This window comes from Sinohyriopsis cumingii, chromosome 18 (genome assembly GCF_028554795.1).
Source record: "Sinohyriopsis cumingii isolate HCF-2022 chromosome 18, ASM2855479v2, whole genome shotgun sequence".
Classification (NCBI taxonomy): Eukaryota; Metazoa; Mollusca; class Bivalvia; order Unionida; family Unionidae; genus Sinohyriopsis; species Sinohyriopsis cumingii.
In genome coordinates this window covers 92402913-92420274 of record NC_142978.1, presented here as the reverse complement: position 1 = coordinate 92420274, position 17362 = coordinate 92402913, and the positions used below count along the sequence as shown (strand labels likewise).

Below are 17362 nucleotides of genomic sequence, written 5' to 3'. Positions count from 1 at the left end.
ACAGAATGAAATCTTCTGTTTGAGCTTCTTTGAAAATGCTGTTTTGTAGATCCCATCTGCGACATGCTGTACAGAAGGTGGACAAATACCGAAATACCTACCGGCTGCGCTCATTGATTGAAATATTATTTCTTCACGAGTCTCAACATTCACAGATTTCACTGCTCTTCTTATAGCTGTTTTACATTTAACTCTTCCTCGTATGGTATTCTTGCTCTGAGTGATCGCTTGAAGGTTTTCAATACTGTTATCAAGTCTGTTCCCGTTAATATGATCAATGACAAGGCCTTTAGGGATCTCTCCGTTAAAAACCTCATAGACGAAACGATGACATAAATACCTCCCTTTCCTAACAGTAAATCTTAAATAACCAGCATTATCAACTGTACCAACTTGTTTCCTCAGCCTGTAGTTTCTCACTATGCCATCTCGGTTTGCCTCATAATTTGGAATAGTTGGATGTCGGACGAATTCTTGATTCATTATACTATAAGCAAATCATTGTCTAATTCATAATTTGTCTGAAAACTTATTTATGTAATCACGCTCGCATTTGAGAGCGTTATCACAGTCTGGATTTTTTTTATCATAATACCGTTTTAGTTCTCGATAGCGTTTTCCACCACACGCTGAACATAATTGCGTTTTTCCTCGTACTCCAATGCCGCATCTGATACACGGTATCGGTCCTAGACTCCCACCGCGGACCTGTTGAGCATGTTGTCCACAGTATTCGCCTCTGCAGGGTTTGCTACACGGCGCTGATGAATTTAGTTTGATCCACTTGCATTGGTTCATCATATAATATATTTGTCTATTTAAATATTTGTCTTAATTATAATAATGGGTTTTGAAAGACTATCCAGAATAAAACCCATATCAGGTTCTAGATTCGATCTTGACCGGTTAACCGCTGATCCACGACGAAGAGAGTTAGCAGAGGTAATTGGTGTTATCAAGAATGCCAAAGAAGAGTTTCGTCGTGATGGTGCCGCACACACGTGGTCTTCGTATAAAATTATCCTCGGAAACGCGAGCATTTCTCGTGACCGTATCATTGATGCTACCATGAACGATACAATCGCGCGTAACATAATTGGGTATCTCGACGATAGAAGATATTTCGTACAGATAAAATTTATTGTTGGAGTCGGCGAGGGAACGTGGATTATCAGAGACAAACTAGACCCTGTTCTTGATGCCAGAGGCGTTCGTGGAAAAACCGTTCTGTTAAGTAAAGACTCAAAACCGGGAGTACTTGTTGGGATTGATATACCATATTATGCCAGAGCGTATCCTGTGACCGCAGTTGTTTATGGAATTTATCCGATGAAGAAACCACGCGTTGATAAACTCAAACCGATGAAGGTGTCGGTGTTGAATTGTGTAGCTGAGCGAGTAATGGAACATTTTAAAAATGCAATGCGAGGAAACGGCCTAACACCGCTAAGACAAACTAAAATAACAGCGTGGGCGACACGAGTAGCGGATAAAGGAGCGTCAATAAATGATGTTGCTGAGCTAGAGCGATTACTAAAATTTCCTATAACGGTTTCATCGTTAACCGGTGAGGTATTGTATGAGTGTAAATACAATTCCCGTGGAACACCAATAACTATTATCGATCATAACAGTCACGCCTGGACTGACTCGGTTAGGATATTTCCGCAAGACCGTGTTGTGAAGTATTATCCGGAATTGCAAAGCAATTCTGGGAGCATGTTTGATTTTATTTATCAGATAAGTAAAACCGATCCAGTGTCTGTGTGGTTATTCAGAAGTAGCGAAGATGGAGAATATGATCAGTTTGTGAGACCCAACGGGGAAATATACAGAACAATGGCGTTACAGCAGGAAATGAAAAAACTCGCAGAAAAATATCATGCTGGCAACACTGATACGTTACTGACACACTGTTTTACTGTCCCGGGTGTTGTCGCGCATGTAGCCCGGGAACGAAATTCATGGAGACCAACTCCGAAAAGTTTTCTTGCTGATATCCAGCAGAGCTGTGTCGAATACGGACACGGCGGTTTGTGGAATACTCAGTATGATCACCGCGGTATGATATCCGTGGACATGACGGCGTGTTATCCAGGAAGTTTCCTTGGGCGTGGAGAATGCAGCGAATATTTTAAACGGTTTGGCCACGCTGGCAATACCATGACAAGAGTAGCTGTCAACTGTGTTTTACCCGATTTTGACTTGACCGGATTTGCTTGTGTGTCGTCGTTTAAATTCGCTAAGGATTTACATCCTGTGTGTTATGTTTGGTTTGGCAGACATTTCGTTGAGAAGCGATGGGCACCGATAGTGTTATTGCGATACATGCTTGACAGTCGAATACTGTTGTCGCTGACGGTCAGCGAAGCGATTATATGTTATTGTCGTCAAACCGAAGTTTGGTTGCCAACTCCAACGCCGGTTACGTTAGAAGAAGTCATCGAAGATTGGTCACGAGAATATCCAGAAACTTCTATCGACGCTATCATCAAGAAAGCTCCTGAAGTACTTAAAAGCAAACTCAGAAATGATGAAAGCACAGCAAAAGATCTAGGACGAAGAATAATAGGGAAATTCACTCAAGGTGGAGCGTATGATCATAAACAACATCACAGTCGATTAATCATGGACAAGACTGAATTGGATCTTATTGTCGCTGATGCAGCCACGAACAACATGTTCTGTAACCGCAAAGATGTGTTTCTGTCAAACGGGGAAAAACTAGGGACTGTTTTTAGTTATATTGACGGAGAATCATCTCAGTACATACATTTGAGATCTTCGATGCTGGCTTATGTATCCATAAATTTGTTGTCGATGATCAATAGATTCCCTGTTGCCGCAGTGAGAGTTGCAACGGATTCATTTTATATTGATAAAAAACACTCAGCGCTGTTGGATAATGTTATATCGGATGATCCATCGTGGGGCTCGTGGAGAATAAAGAATGAAATGTTACACGGATATTGTAAATCGGCTGATGTTGAAATCGAGGATGAGTATCGCAGCGCAGAAATATCTTCGATGGTTTCGTCGGGGGCAACTTCGTTGTTGCCGCCGGTGCACGATCCTGTTACAAGACACAAAACAGTTTATCTGAACGGTCCTGGTGGTTCTGGTAAAACAACTCGAGCGATTGAATTATTTAGAAACTCTGACATGATTGTGCTAACACCCACACACAGACTTGCCAGGGAGATGAGACAACGGGATGTTAACGCGTGCACGTATCACAGTTTTTTCAAATACAGCGGCGGCACGTGGACACCTGAACGAATGGGAACGAAATATATTCCCGAGAAAATCATCTGGGATGAGATAGACACTGTGCCGTTGGATACATTAAAACAGTTTCTGGATTGGCTGCTAAAGAAAAATACCGCAGTGGTGATGTGCGGCGATCATGGTCAACCACCCCCATTTACAGGTGAATCTCCACACGAGTGGCTGAAAACTTTTGTAGATTATTATGAGGAAATAACTAACGATGTTAGAGCACTATATGAAACGCTGAAAGAGTTTAAGGCACTGATCAGGCTACAAACCAATAAAGTCCAGTGTGAGATAATGCGTGAAATAATTCCAGAGACTTCGCTGAGCGACTTTTGGGAAACGTGGAAACCAGGTGATTTAATTGTGGCAAGTAGAAAGATAGTCAGGGACACACTTCAGCAGCGGTTATTTCAGTTACATCAGAAGAAATTTCCCATGTTGCCAGTGCCGTTGTGTTATAGACCAGCTGATACGCGATTGCAGAATATTGATGTTGATATTCCAGGGCGCCTGACTGCGTCGGGTCCGGAGAAACAGAATTTAGTATTAAATGATATTGTCACAGTTGATGTTGATGCTGTTGAACAGGCACTGAAAATGAGCAAATCCCCGTGGACGCTAGGATACGCTATGACCATCCACAGTTCGCAGGGACTAACTATTTCAGATACAACAGTTTGGATTGTTGATGATCGCATCGAGTGGTCAAATTTAGTTTATTTAGCCGTGTCAAGAGTAAGAAGGATAGGTCAGTTACGAAGAATTGTATTAGATGATGTTGTCAACGACAGCTCAATCGCTGATGACACAATAAGAAAGAAATTAGCCGGTTACAAACAGAGCGACAAAAAAAATGGTAGAGAGTTTGATCCCAAACAAAGTTTGGATGTTGAATTTGTAATACAATTACAACAACAGCAGAATAATCACTGTGCGAGTTGTAATTGTTTATTGCTGTGGCAGTATTCGAAAAACGACCCAAGGCAATTCACCGTAGATAGAATAGATAGCAGTCGCGGTCATACACGTGAAAATGTGATGTTGACCTGTCTTGAGTGTAACCGACGCAGAGGTGTTGCTACAGTTATTTAAATGATTGAATCACTTCAGTGCGGATCACTTTAGTGATCGGGGTGGTAATTGTGTATCCTCGGGAATCACCTGAAGTTGCTCGCGTTTAAATCCGCGTTGAGGAGCAGTCGAATCTAATCTGTAGATTGCGTTTCTCCCAGTTGATCTGGTTATGCTGGATATCTTATGTGTAGTAACACTCCATGTGGGATCGGTTGCTCTTTTTTTTCCTCCTTCTAGTTCGCCTGGTTCGTATAAATACCTAACGGTGACATTACCCAGCAGTGGGGACGCTAGCGTCCCTGGCTGCGTTGAAACATTTTGTTGCTGTTGTCCGCGTTCACTGACGCGGGGTATATATTTTTTTGTGATTGCATTTACAGGTCTCATGTTTGTTGTTCTGGTAATTTCATTATTCAGTGCGGCTATCACGTTTGGCAGTCTTGCAACCCATTCACGAGATCTCGTATCGTAAATGAATTCCCTCGCGTACTGGTATCCGAATAATCTCTCAGCGAGTGTTCTATTAAATCGCTCAACAATTGCCTGATCCCGATGAATTTCAGTATGTCCTCGTCGTATGGTAACGTTATGCTGCTTTGTCAGTGATGACACCGCGCCCTGAAATTCCTTGCCAGGATCAACTTGTAATAATCGTGGCCAGTTTAGAGGTCCTCGTTGATAAATTCGTTTAAACGCAGAGGCGACTTCGGACGCTGTTTTAGTCGCTAACGGTTCTGCTTCTTTGTATCTACTGGCAACATCAACTACTGTTAGCGCGTATTTGTATATTTTTCTACGGACAGTATCATGAGGCAGGAATAGTATGTCAGCCTGATGAACTTCATTGGGCACACTAACATCAAAATGTGCAAAGTTGATTTGTCGAGGTGGTGGTAAGTAGATTTGCCATATTGCTTGTTTTGATAGCCAATTTTTGGCAACCTCGCGTGTTACTGATGCCGCGTTGGCGAGTTTATTAATTGCTGAGTTACCTCTCCAGTATCCGATTGGGGAATAATAAATCGCTTGCATTTTTATTTAATTATCCAGCGCCTAATACTAATTTAGATTTCATCGCTGATCTTACTAACCAATTAGCGAGTGACTCCTTAAATGATTTATTTTTTATGGCGCTTAGTGCATGAATTAATTTCACATCCGCGATATGCCTGTCTTGTAGATCTTTACTTCGATAAGCAACATCATGTATGTGACACGCTGCGTCGATAGCGTTTATCGGATACTCTCCCGGTTTTGGTTTAGATTGTTCATCAAGTCTGATATCTAGTCGGGTCCCTGGACCGCAGTAATTGTATCCTGGGAGATGTTTTTCTCCGGGATACTTTGCCCAGGGAGTTCCGGGGAGCTTTCCAAGTTTGGCTGCAATGTCACCTCCGCTAAATTCTCGCTTTTTTTTTGAAATCTAAATTTTTTTGTGCCACATCGCGTACACTTACCAGAAAGTGCTTGTCTGTTATTTTTTGTTGTAATGGTTGTTAGATCATTCGTAGGGGTTCGTGCCTTACACTTCACACAATATAGATCCATAATTATTATTCTTTATATACAAATGGAAATTACAGATTTTTCTGCGACAAAAAAGAAAGAGCCAGTTAAGCATAATTCAGTGCTACCAAACTCTATCCGCGCGATTATAATTGGGCCATCCGGTTCAGGTAAAACACAGCTGTTGCTGAACTTGATAATGAAGTGGATGAAATGGGATAAACTGTATTTGATAGCTCCATCTGTAGATGATCAACGATGCTATAACGTTATAAAAGATTTTAATGAGAGTGCAAGCGCGCTGAGTAAAGACGGTGAGGATGTTGTTGAATTTATCACTGATATCGAAGAAGCCCCCAGCGTCGAGGATCTTGATGAATCAATTAACAACCTAGTAGTGTATGATGATGTTATGTTGGACAAGCAAAAAAATCCCGCAAGAATATTTTCCCGGGGACGTCACAAAAACACTGATGTGATTTATGTTACTCAGCGTTATACACAAATTCCTAAAGTAATCAGGGATAATTGTAATCTTCTTGCGATATTCAATGGAGTTGATACACATACACTGAGAAATATTCATCAAACCTGGTGTGGTGGCGATATGGATTTAAATAAATTTAAAAATTTCTTCAGTCATGCTCAAAGAAAACCTCACGGATTTGTGACAATAAATTTACACGATCCCAGAACAAGATACCGTATTGGACTTGATACACTATTTGCAACATAAAAATGTTTTTCCTTGGAAACTCATTTCCCAGAGCAGCAGAGGGGATGGACCCGACCCATGGATTTTTCAATAACGACCCCGCCACGGAAACTGTTTCAGATTTATTGAAGTAACCCAAGTTGTCAGTGCAAACTCAACGAGTTTGTCCCTGGAAACTCTTCGAGTTTTCGGGGGACATTTTTTTTTGTCCTGTATTCTGAATAGAAGGGTTTATTTCGTCGAAATAAGCCCTCTATCGAGGAATAGTTTCCTGGAGGGGTTTATTGTGCAAAAAGTTTCGGTCTGTACAGCCCCTCTGCTGCTATAAATATATATTTCATTACATATATTTAATTCATGCAGAGACTAGCCTAGCTGTTAGACGTTTGTGCTCCTTGAAGCAATTAAACAGATAGTGAGTTTAGAAATTTAAAGTGAAGAAAAATTCAACATTATTGTATCGATCACCACAAATTGGGCAGCATAACACATGATAAACTGTTGCGCTCGTTCGGGACTTCTCGCTCCCTATGCAAGAATAACACCCCTATATCAACAAGCCGTGTTGAAAATAAGATTTTTCCGATAATAACATGCGTATCAAGTTTAATTTTGTAAGGTGTACATTTTAATGCAGCATAACTCGATTGATTTATCAATGATGTATGTGTTTACTTGGTTACATTCATGATTTATGATACTTCGTGGCCAAATCTATAGATAACATTGACTGATTATAAATGACAACAACTCACTTATGAAAAGTGCCCAAAATAAACTTAGTGACGTTCAGAGATTTAAGAATATTTCTTACAATTAAGGTAAAATTAAAATGCGCGCGCAATGGCTGGACAAAAATAATTGTAAAAGAATTGATAAAGAGAATAAACAAGTCAAATGGTTATTGCGTATTGTTTCAATGCCTTACCTGTATATTGTACTTTAAAGTCTGCAGAATTTTCACGCATCTATACTATGACGTAATTTCCTATCCACCGGTTTACAGCTACACATTGTCTTCGCAATCTAATGTGAAAAGAAATTTGACTATAAAGTGTACTGTTCAGTTTTACTTGCTTCAATATTGTGTTCTTTCGAAAGTGAACACAATCAAGCCGTATACTAATACCTTGAATTATTTGTTTTCAAAATGTAGTTCTTTTAATTTTGTTTAACAGTCTACAAATTATCAAAAAACAACGAATAAGAGATCAATTAAGTTGAAGGCTTTAATCGAAGTTTCTTTAATGTTTTCATTTCGACGGCTTATAATAGAATCCCTAAAAGCAGTACACATTTTGCTATTGCAATAAGTTTCTTTACCGTGTTGGACCGCTCCGGTGGGCTAGTGGTTTGAGCGTCCGCCTCGGATGCGGGAGGTTGGAGTTTCAATTCACGGGCGAGTCGTACAAAGGACATAAAAATGGTATTAACAGCTGCCTCGCAAATAGTCCGATAAATCAACACCACAAATCTGTGTTGATACTGATGGACGATGTTGTGGTATCAGCCCCTCATCAGAGAATCAGCATCATCACGGGTGAAAGACTGATTTATCGGCATAAATCGCTAGTCGCTCAGCATTAAGAGGTTAGATATAGGACTGGTTGACCTTGTTTCAGGATAATGTGACTGAGTGGGACATCATGCTACATGTCTGTGTCATGATGCCCCGGTGCTAGACATCACTGCGGACATCGTAGCGATATGACTCAAAAGATTGTTAAAGCTACGTTAAAAATTCAAATCACACTCACACAAACAATTATATATCTATATCTTTATCTATATCTATATCTATATATATATAATTCCTTAAGTATATATTAGGACTGATGATCCCTTGTTATATTCTCTTGTTTATAGCATCATACAATGGATAAAATCATGCATCGTGGATACATTAGATATGAACTCGTTCTCGTTTTGTAATGCTCTATCAGTTATCACATTGTGTACTCTTTATGTTGGTCACATTCATGTCATATGTAAAGTCAAATACGATTGAAATATCCATCAATCTCATATATATTGTTTAATGTCTCTTGAAGAATATTTGCAAACATCGAGACAAAGTGGACGAAGTAGAAACATGATTAAAAACGTTGGGCTCGTCCGGGATTTGAACCCGGGACCTCTCGCACCCTAAGCGAGAATCATACCCCAAGACCAACGAGCCGTGTCGAAAAAGAGAATGTGAAGATTAATGATGGAAGTTGTATAGTATAATGCAGCATATCTCTATCTTTTTATCATTGATGTATACCTGCACCAAGTTACTTTCATGTTTTATGATACAGCGTTGCAAAATCCATAGATGACGTTGGGTAATGACGACTGACAAGATAACGCTTGTGAAATGTGCTAAAACTGAACTTATCAGTGACGATCAGATGTATGATAAAGGACATTTTGGTAATAGTATTTAAAGGTTAAATTGCATCAAAATACTGAAACAGACTTTTGAAACATTGATAAACAGAATATATAAATCAAATGATAAAGCTTTACATGTTCAATGCATTACATGTATACTATATTTCACGATGAGCAGAATTATGTCACGCATTCTTTGTATTTTGTTTCCATCCTTCGGCTTACAGCAACGAATAGTCTTTGCAATTTAATGCGAAGTGATATTTAGTTATGGTGGATACTGGTCAATGATACATTACTTCAATGTTATGAATTTTTCAGACATATCGCTACGATGTCTGAAAACCATTATTCGATAACAACAAAATCTACTACAACTTATTTAGCGCCATAAGAGAAACAGAAAGATCTGCATCCAATTGTTTTTGTGTGTTCCAGATTGTTGAAATTTCTGTTAAGTTTTGGGAACACTCATTGAAGAATATAGGTGTTTCAACGACTATGTAGTAATTGGTGTTGAAAGGCAATATTACTCGACTGATTAATGTGATGTATTATCTCATCGAAACAATGTAACAAATTGTTCAATTTCTACTTTCTTTGATATTATTTAATCTGAATATCGTCATGTAGATATGACGTTATTAGATGAAAGATACATACTATTGATTATCGAATTGTCATTGCTGTTTTCACTTGTCTAGACTTATACGTGACATGCGCAAGCTAATCTGCTTATCTATATTACAATTCTGACAGCTATAGAAAATGGACATCTTTAGAACTAAAACCATCATACATGGGATAAAATCGTGCGTCGCACAGAGATAAGAAATGAGTACCTTCTCGTTTTATAGCTGTTATACCAATCATCATTTCTATGTGTGCTCTTGATGATGGCCTTGATCATGTCATCAGCAAAGTTCGATGAGATTTAATTTTCAATATACCTGGTGTATATAGTTCTTAATGTCTTTTTTGTAGAATATTTGTTTACAGGTTTGGTTGTACTATCGTATATAAATACAAAGAGGACGCTAATTTTTCATGCGAATATCGTCTCGTTTTCTTTTATAAATAACTGATATAGCACCAAGTCACATTCACATAATTCTTTGTATTGAAAATGTGTGACCAAATATCACACATTCAGTCACAATATTTACGATTCTATTTCGTTGTCATTAGTGCAGGCCAGGTGTCTAATGTTTAGACCTTCCTGTTACTGAATTACATGCTGAACGAGAGTTATGATACCCAAAGATATAACTAGTTCCTTTGACCAACGATTTATGCTGTCGAATACACCTGTCACTCTTTAGGCACACATTTGTCTTGCACTGATGTTTTTGTCAATATGTCATTGTACACAAATGTTAATCAGACCTTTGTGTAGATATATACTTTTAGTTACATATATGTATTAGTGCATGTGACCAGGTTTAGCGGTGAGATGTTTTGTGCTATTTGAAACAATTAAAATGAAGAGTTTAGAAAAAAGTGAAGAAAGATTCGGCATTATAGTAACGATAGAGACAAAGTGGGCGACGTGAAACATAATAAAATATTGGGCTCGTCCGGGATTTGAACCCGGGACCTCTCGCACCCGAAGCGAGAATCATACCCCTAGACCAACGAGCCGTAGTTAAAAATTATATCTGTTCCGATAATTGCCTGTATGACAAGTTTAATAGTGTTGGCTAAACATTTAATGCAGCATACCTCAGTGGATTTTGTCATTACTGTATGGTTTTGCTAGCTTACGGTCAAGTTTTATGATACAGCGTGGCAGAATATATAAATGACATTGACATATGATAAGTGTCAAAAAACCACTTACGAAAAGTCCACAAAATGTGTCTTCGCTAAATACAACACCATCCCAGCTTCATACTGTTAAAACACTAGCTCGTTTACTGTTCTTTTTTAAAAGTTGCTTAGACATTCCTTCTTAGCAGTTAACGTTCAGGAACTAGTCAGTAACCATTGTGAGCATTGTGTAGATTTTCAGTTTCATCAGGGTCAGCTACCAAAATATAGCCATCTTAAGACGTATGAATATATCCGTTTAATTCGACCAACAGGAAATGCTTTCATCATAGCCGATCATATAAATTATTAGGACCAACTATACACTTGAACAAATAAATATATTTTCGTCATAACAATTAAGAAATGAATTATTATCTTTAGCATATTTTTTCAACACAATAATAATACCATCCCTTTATCCCAATTCAATAAAGAGATGCATAACAATATATGTTAATACTTCTAATTCAGCTTTGGGGTTCTTTAACTACTGTATTCAAATATTACATGGAGTACTTACACAAATGGTACTACCAGATGCCTCTTTTGGCGCTCAGCATTAAGAGGTTAGTGTTAGGACTGGTCGGCCTGGTGTTAGGATAATGTGACTGGGTGGGATATCATAATACATGTCTGCGGCATGATGCCCCACTGCTAGACATCACTATAAAGTGGCACATTGCAGGTATCGAAGTGATATGACTGAAAAACTGTTAAAGCTACGTTCAAAATCAAAATCGCTTCACATCACTGTTGTTTAGCGCATGGAATTCCTATAGATAACTCGGAAGAAAAAGCAAGCTTCTCTTGTAATCAATGAAACTGAGTGTTGCCTTCATGGAAATGTAAAACCTTGAGTCATTCCTTCCGGTATTTGGAGTATAAAAAAATATCTAAGCTGGTATTAACCTTCGAGTAGTGTCAAAGAATGAACTCTCCAACTAGAATTATGGCGGCTGACGCATTTTCATTGCTGTCGATTCAACGTCCCAGAGGCATGGTATCAAATGGAACAGAAGAGATAATCGATGCTTTGAATGGTGCACTGCTGTTATATGCACCAAAAGGTTTCGCATGACAATGTGTGTAAATAATCTTTACCACGTGCCTAACGACTTTTATTAAACACTCTTGGTCTAGATTTGTAGGCGTGATTTTGGCTATGATTGCTGTAGATATTTGGAAGAAGAGACGTGTAGCATCATCTCGGATAGGTCTTCATATATTTAATTCGTTAAGTATTAGCACTGATAATCCTTTTTTACATTTCCATGCTTATATCGTTATACATGGGATACAATTGTGCACCGTAGATAGATTAGAAATGTATCTGTTTACTCTTGTTGTTGGCCATGGTCATACCATTTGTAAAGCATGATAAATTGAAATGTCTATATATCTCCTGTATGAACTTTTAAATGTCTTTTGACGAATATTAGCTTGCAGACATGATTATAAGAACCGCTATAGCTACATTGAGGACGCTGATTTTTCAAGCGTATTTTGGCACCCTTGATTTTATATAAAACAAAATTGGTATACCAACAACTCGTATTCACATAATTACTTTCCACTGAAAAATGTGCAATAATATACCATATATGTAGTCAGATAATTTACGATGACACTACATTGACAATTCTTTGTTATCAATATCAGATTGTCATTGTGTACAGGTGTTACTCAGAGCTTAGTGAAGAAATGTATATTTCATTGCTTATCTGGCTTGGCTGTTAGACGCTTTTGCTCTTTAAAGGAATTAAAACAAAATGTGGGCTTAATAAGTTTTAGTAAAGTAGGATATTATCGATTGCGACAAAGTGGGCAAATTAAAACATGATAAAATGTTGGGCTCGTCCGGGATTTGAACCCGGGACCTCTCGCACCCTAAGCGAGAATCATACCCCTAGACCAACGAGCCGTGATGATGAAATGTCTGTTCCGATAATTGTATGAATGTCAAGTTTAAAGATGGATGTTGTACGTTGTAATGATGCATAGCTCGCTTTATTTATTATTGCTGTATGCCTTCACCAGGTTACGTTCATGTGTATGATCCAGCGTCGCAAAATCTATGAATGACATTGAGTAAATGACGATTGACAAGATAACGTTTATAAAAAGAGCTCAAACTGAATTTATCGGTGATCATCGAAGTTACATTTGAATGGTACATGCCCATATTAGATTTTCTTTAATGTTTTCATTGTAACCGCTTCTAAAATAGAATTCCCTGATAGCAATAGCCATTTGTTGTTATTGCATCAAAATTTGTTTCCAGTTTTCTTTGGTATTTTTGTTTTTGTCATGTTTTAGTTATTATCAAAGTAGCTGTATTTGTGTTTTAAAGTTGGAATTCCACAGAACTAGGAAATGTACATATAAATGGACAGTATCATATAATTAGTCCATTAAACACTGGATCGCGCTTGAAAAAGGCAATGTTGTCATCGTGTATACTTTGTAATCTCACGTAAACTAAAGATACTAATAGAAAAGATTTGGTGTAGTTACTTTTGGACTTATAAATACAATAACATTTCGTTGTGTTTAGCGCATGAAATTTCGATTGATGACTCGAATGGAAAAACCAGCTCGTCTAGCAATGAAAGCAAAAGAGTGTTACCTTCATGGAAGCGTGAAACATTGAGTCATTCAATCAGGTATTCAGAGTGAGTATAACATTATTTCAGCTGGAATTACCATCTTGTAGTTGCAAAAACATTACCTTTACAACTAGAATTGAGGTGGTTGAAGCTTTTGTATTGCTTTCTGTCAAGTGATATTCCCAGAGACATGGTGTAAGTTCCAACAGAAGAGAGAACTTTCCGTTGAATGTTGCATAGCTTTTATCTTATATAACAAAACATTTTGCATGCTAATGTGTCTTTGCAGACCTCACCACGTGTTTATGGAATGCTCGCCTGTTTCTCACTCCAATGAAATGAATCTGTTTAATGTTATATTGTTTATAGGCTTTCTGATATAACTATATCATGGATCTCCTATATGTAAATCATAATGACCATATTGTTTTCATCATATATAGCCTTTGGTTAGTTCATATTAGGTCCTTTGATTCATTTGTTTTCTTAAAGTCGACTGTCAAGTAATTTGTATGTGTAATTAATGATTACGCATTATACCTTAAGTAAAATGTCCTCAAATTTCTTTTCCCCGTACAGCGTTACCCCCGAGAGTCGTTTATTGATGTTTTAAGGTATATCCAAATACGCTGTTCGGTTCACCCAATGCTGCACGAGCAAAGTGCTTCAAGTGGGAAGATAAATTACCTTGAATTCTCTAGCCGTGGATTGCACCATGATCAGGGTATTTTTAAAGTCAAGTCACACAATAATATCATTAAGCAACACATTTTATTTTGGAGCATTCCACTTTGCAGGAGTTATCTTAAGCCGTAGAGTGGTCTGAATCTGAAGGTCTGATTCTGGAAGTGTGAATTTGGAGGTTTCACAATGGGCCTGGATTTTGAGCTCTGATTTTGACTGAAGTTGATATCTGGGATGCATAATCTGGGATTCAATGTGCGATTTTGTATAACCTGTGTGCCGCTGTCAGTGGTGAACATGCCTCCGATCAATATAGTCTCCCGTGGTAAAGGACCAAAACTTCAAGACCAACGGCTCTGCAGTGTCTAAGGAGGTTTTTGATGGATTCTAGACAGAATGGGCGTGTCGGGCCATTAGTTTGGACTCAGAACGGTGGGAAATCGGAACGCACTTTTCAAAGACAAGATTGCCAGCGTTTGTATTTTGCTACGATCTCTCTGAAAATAAAGAAGCTAATTGAAAAGACTCGATGTGTTTCCTCTTGGACTTTGAAATACAATGCTATTTTGTTTGGATTACCTCATGGAATTTCGATAGATGACTCGCAAGAAAAGCTCAGCTCATCTTGTAATGAAAGCAAAAGAATGTAACCTTTATGAAAACGTGAGTCACTCTCTCGGACAGAGTAGATAAAAAATATTTTGGCTAGAATTATCCTTCCAGTAGTTGCAAAAAGATTACTTATTAAACTGTAATTTAGGTGACTGAAGCATGTTCATTACTTCCTGTCGATACAACGTCCTAGAGGTTTGGTTTCATTTGGAAAAGAAGAGATTATCTATTTAATTATCTATTAGCATTCATAGTCCCTTTTTAAAGTTGTTTATATTATCATGCATGACATAAAATTGTTCATCGTATTTAGATTAGGAATGAACTCGTTTTGTATACATTAAATCAGTTATCATCTTGTCTGTGTACTTTTGATGTTGACCATGGTCATTTCATCTGTAAAGTGAATATAGTTTTAAAGATCTTTTTGCTTGTAGGATTGTTTAAGCTATCTTCTGTATCTACACTGAGGACGCTAAGTTTTCAAGCGTATGTTGTCAACCTTGTTCTTATAAATAAGTGGAATAACACCAACTCAGTCACATGATTCTTTGTACTTAAAAGTGTGAAGCAAAATCGCATACGTTGTCACATAATTTACGATGCCGTTTCATAGTCAATTAGGGAAGGACATGTATGTAATGATTATACATTTATCATCAATCTGCCATTGTACACAGGTGTTGATCGAGCTTAGTGTATAAATATATATTTCATTACATATATTTAATTCATGCAGAGACTAGCCTAGCTGTTAGACGTTTGTGCTCCTTGAAGCAATTAAACAGATAGTGAGTTTAGAAATTTAAAGTGAAGAAAAATTCAACATTATTGTATCGATCACCACAAATTGGGCAGCATAACACATGATAAACTGTTGCGCTCGTTCGGGACTTCTCGCTCCCTATGCAAGAATAACACCCCTATATCAACAAGCCGTGTTGAAAATAAGATTTTTCCGATAATAACATGCGTATCAAGTTTAATTTTGTAAGGTGTACATTTTAATGCAGCATAACTCGATTGATTTATCAATGATGTATGTGTTTACTTGGTTACATTCATGATTTATGATACTTCGTGGCCAAATCTATAGATAACATTGACTGATTATAAATGACAACAACTCACTTATGAAAAGTGCCCAAAATAAACTTAGTGACGTTCAGAGATTTAAGAATATTTCTTACAATTAAGGTAAAATTAAAATGCGCGCGCAATGGCTGGACAAAAATAATTGTAAAAGAATTGATAAAGAGAATAAACAAGTCAAATGGTTATTGCGTATTGTTTCAATGCCTTACCTGTATATTGTACTTTAAAGTCTGCAGAATTTTCACGCATCTATACTATGACGTAATTTCCTATCCACCGGTTTACAGCTACACATTGTCTTCGCAATCTAATGTGAAAAGAAATTTGACTATAAAGTGTACTGTTCAGTTTTACTTGCTTCAATATTGTGTTCTTTCGAAAGTGAACACAATCAAGCCGTATACTAATATCTTGAATTATTTGTTTTCAAAATGTAGTTCTTTTAATTTTGTTTAACAGTCTACAAATTATCAAAAAACAACGAATAAGAGATCAATTAAGTTGAAGGCTTTAATCGAAGTTTCTTTAATATTTTGATTTCGACGGCTTATAATAGAATCCCTAAAAGCAGTACACATTTTGCTATTGCAATAAGTTTCTTTACCGTGTTGGACCGCTCCGGTGGGCTAGTGGTTTGAGCGTCCGCCTCGGATGCGGGAGGTTGGAGTTTCAATTCACGGGCGAGTCGTACAAAGGACATAAAAATGGTATTAACAGCTGCCTCACAAATAGTCCGATAAATCAACACCACAAATCTGTGTTGATACTGATGGACGATGTTGTGGTATCAGCCCCTCATCAGAGAATCAGCATCATCACGGGGGAAAGACTGATTTATCGGCATACCTCGCTAGTCGCTCAGCATTAAGAGGTTAGATATAGGACTGGTTGACCTTGTTTCAGGATAATGTGACTGAGTGGGACATCATGCTACATGTCTGTGTCATGATGCCCCGGTGCTAGACATCACTGCGGACATCGTAGCGATATGACTCAAAAAATTGTTAAAGCTACGTTAAAAATTCAAATCACACTCACACACACAATTATATATATATATATATATATATATATATATATATATATATATATATATATATATATATATATATATATATATATATATATATATATATATATATATATATATATATATATATATATAATTAAGTATATATTAGGACTGATGATCCCTTGTTATATTCTCTTGTTTATAGCATCATACAATGGATAAAATCATGCATCGTGGATACATTAGATATGAACTCGTTCTCGTTTTGTAATGCTCTATCAGTTATCACATTGTGTACTCTTTATGTTGGTCACATTCATGTCATATGTAAAGTCAAATACGATTGAAATATCCATCAATCTCATATATATTGTTTAATGTCTCTTGAAGAATATTTGCAAACATCGAGACAAAGTGGACGAAGTAGAAACTTGATTAAAAACGTTGGGCTCGTCCGGGATTTGAACCCGGGACCTCTCGCATCCTAAGCGAGAATCATACCCCTAGACCAACGAGCCGTGTCGAAAAAGAGAATGTGAAGATTAATGATGGAAGTTGTATAGTATAATGCAGCATATCTCCATCTTTTTATCA

General features: G+C 37.5%; 4 non-coding genes across 4 annotated transcripts; all 4 read right to left on the bottom strand.

Moving 5' to 3' along the window:
- Positions 1–8678: 8678 nt before the first annotated feature.
- On the bottom strand, positions 8679–8750 carry Trnap-agg (transfer RNA proline (anticodon AGG)). The gene has a single exon. It is a non-coding gene; the product is annotated as a tRNA-Pro (tRNA).
- A 1766-nt stretch (positions 8751–10516) lies between these two features.
- Trnap-cgg (transfer RNA proline (anticodon CGG)) lies at positions 10517–10588 on the bottom strand. Its single transcript has one exon. It is a non-coding gene; the product is annotated as a tRNA-Pro (tRNA).
- A 2020-nt stretch (positions 10589–12608) lies between these two features.
- Trnap-agg (transfer RNA proline (anticodon AGG)) lies at positions 12609–12680 on the bottom strand. Its single transcript has one exon. It is a non-coding gene; the product is annotated as a tRNA-Pro (tRNA).
- A 4534-nt stretch (positions 12681–17214) lies between these two features.
- On the bottom strand, positions 17215–17286 carry Trnap-agg (transfer RNA proline (anticodon AGG)). The gene has a single exon. It is a non-coding gene; the product is annotated as a tRNA-Pro (tRNA).
- Between the last annotated feature and the right edge of the window lie 76 nt (positions 17287–17362).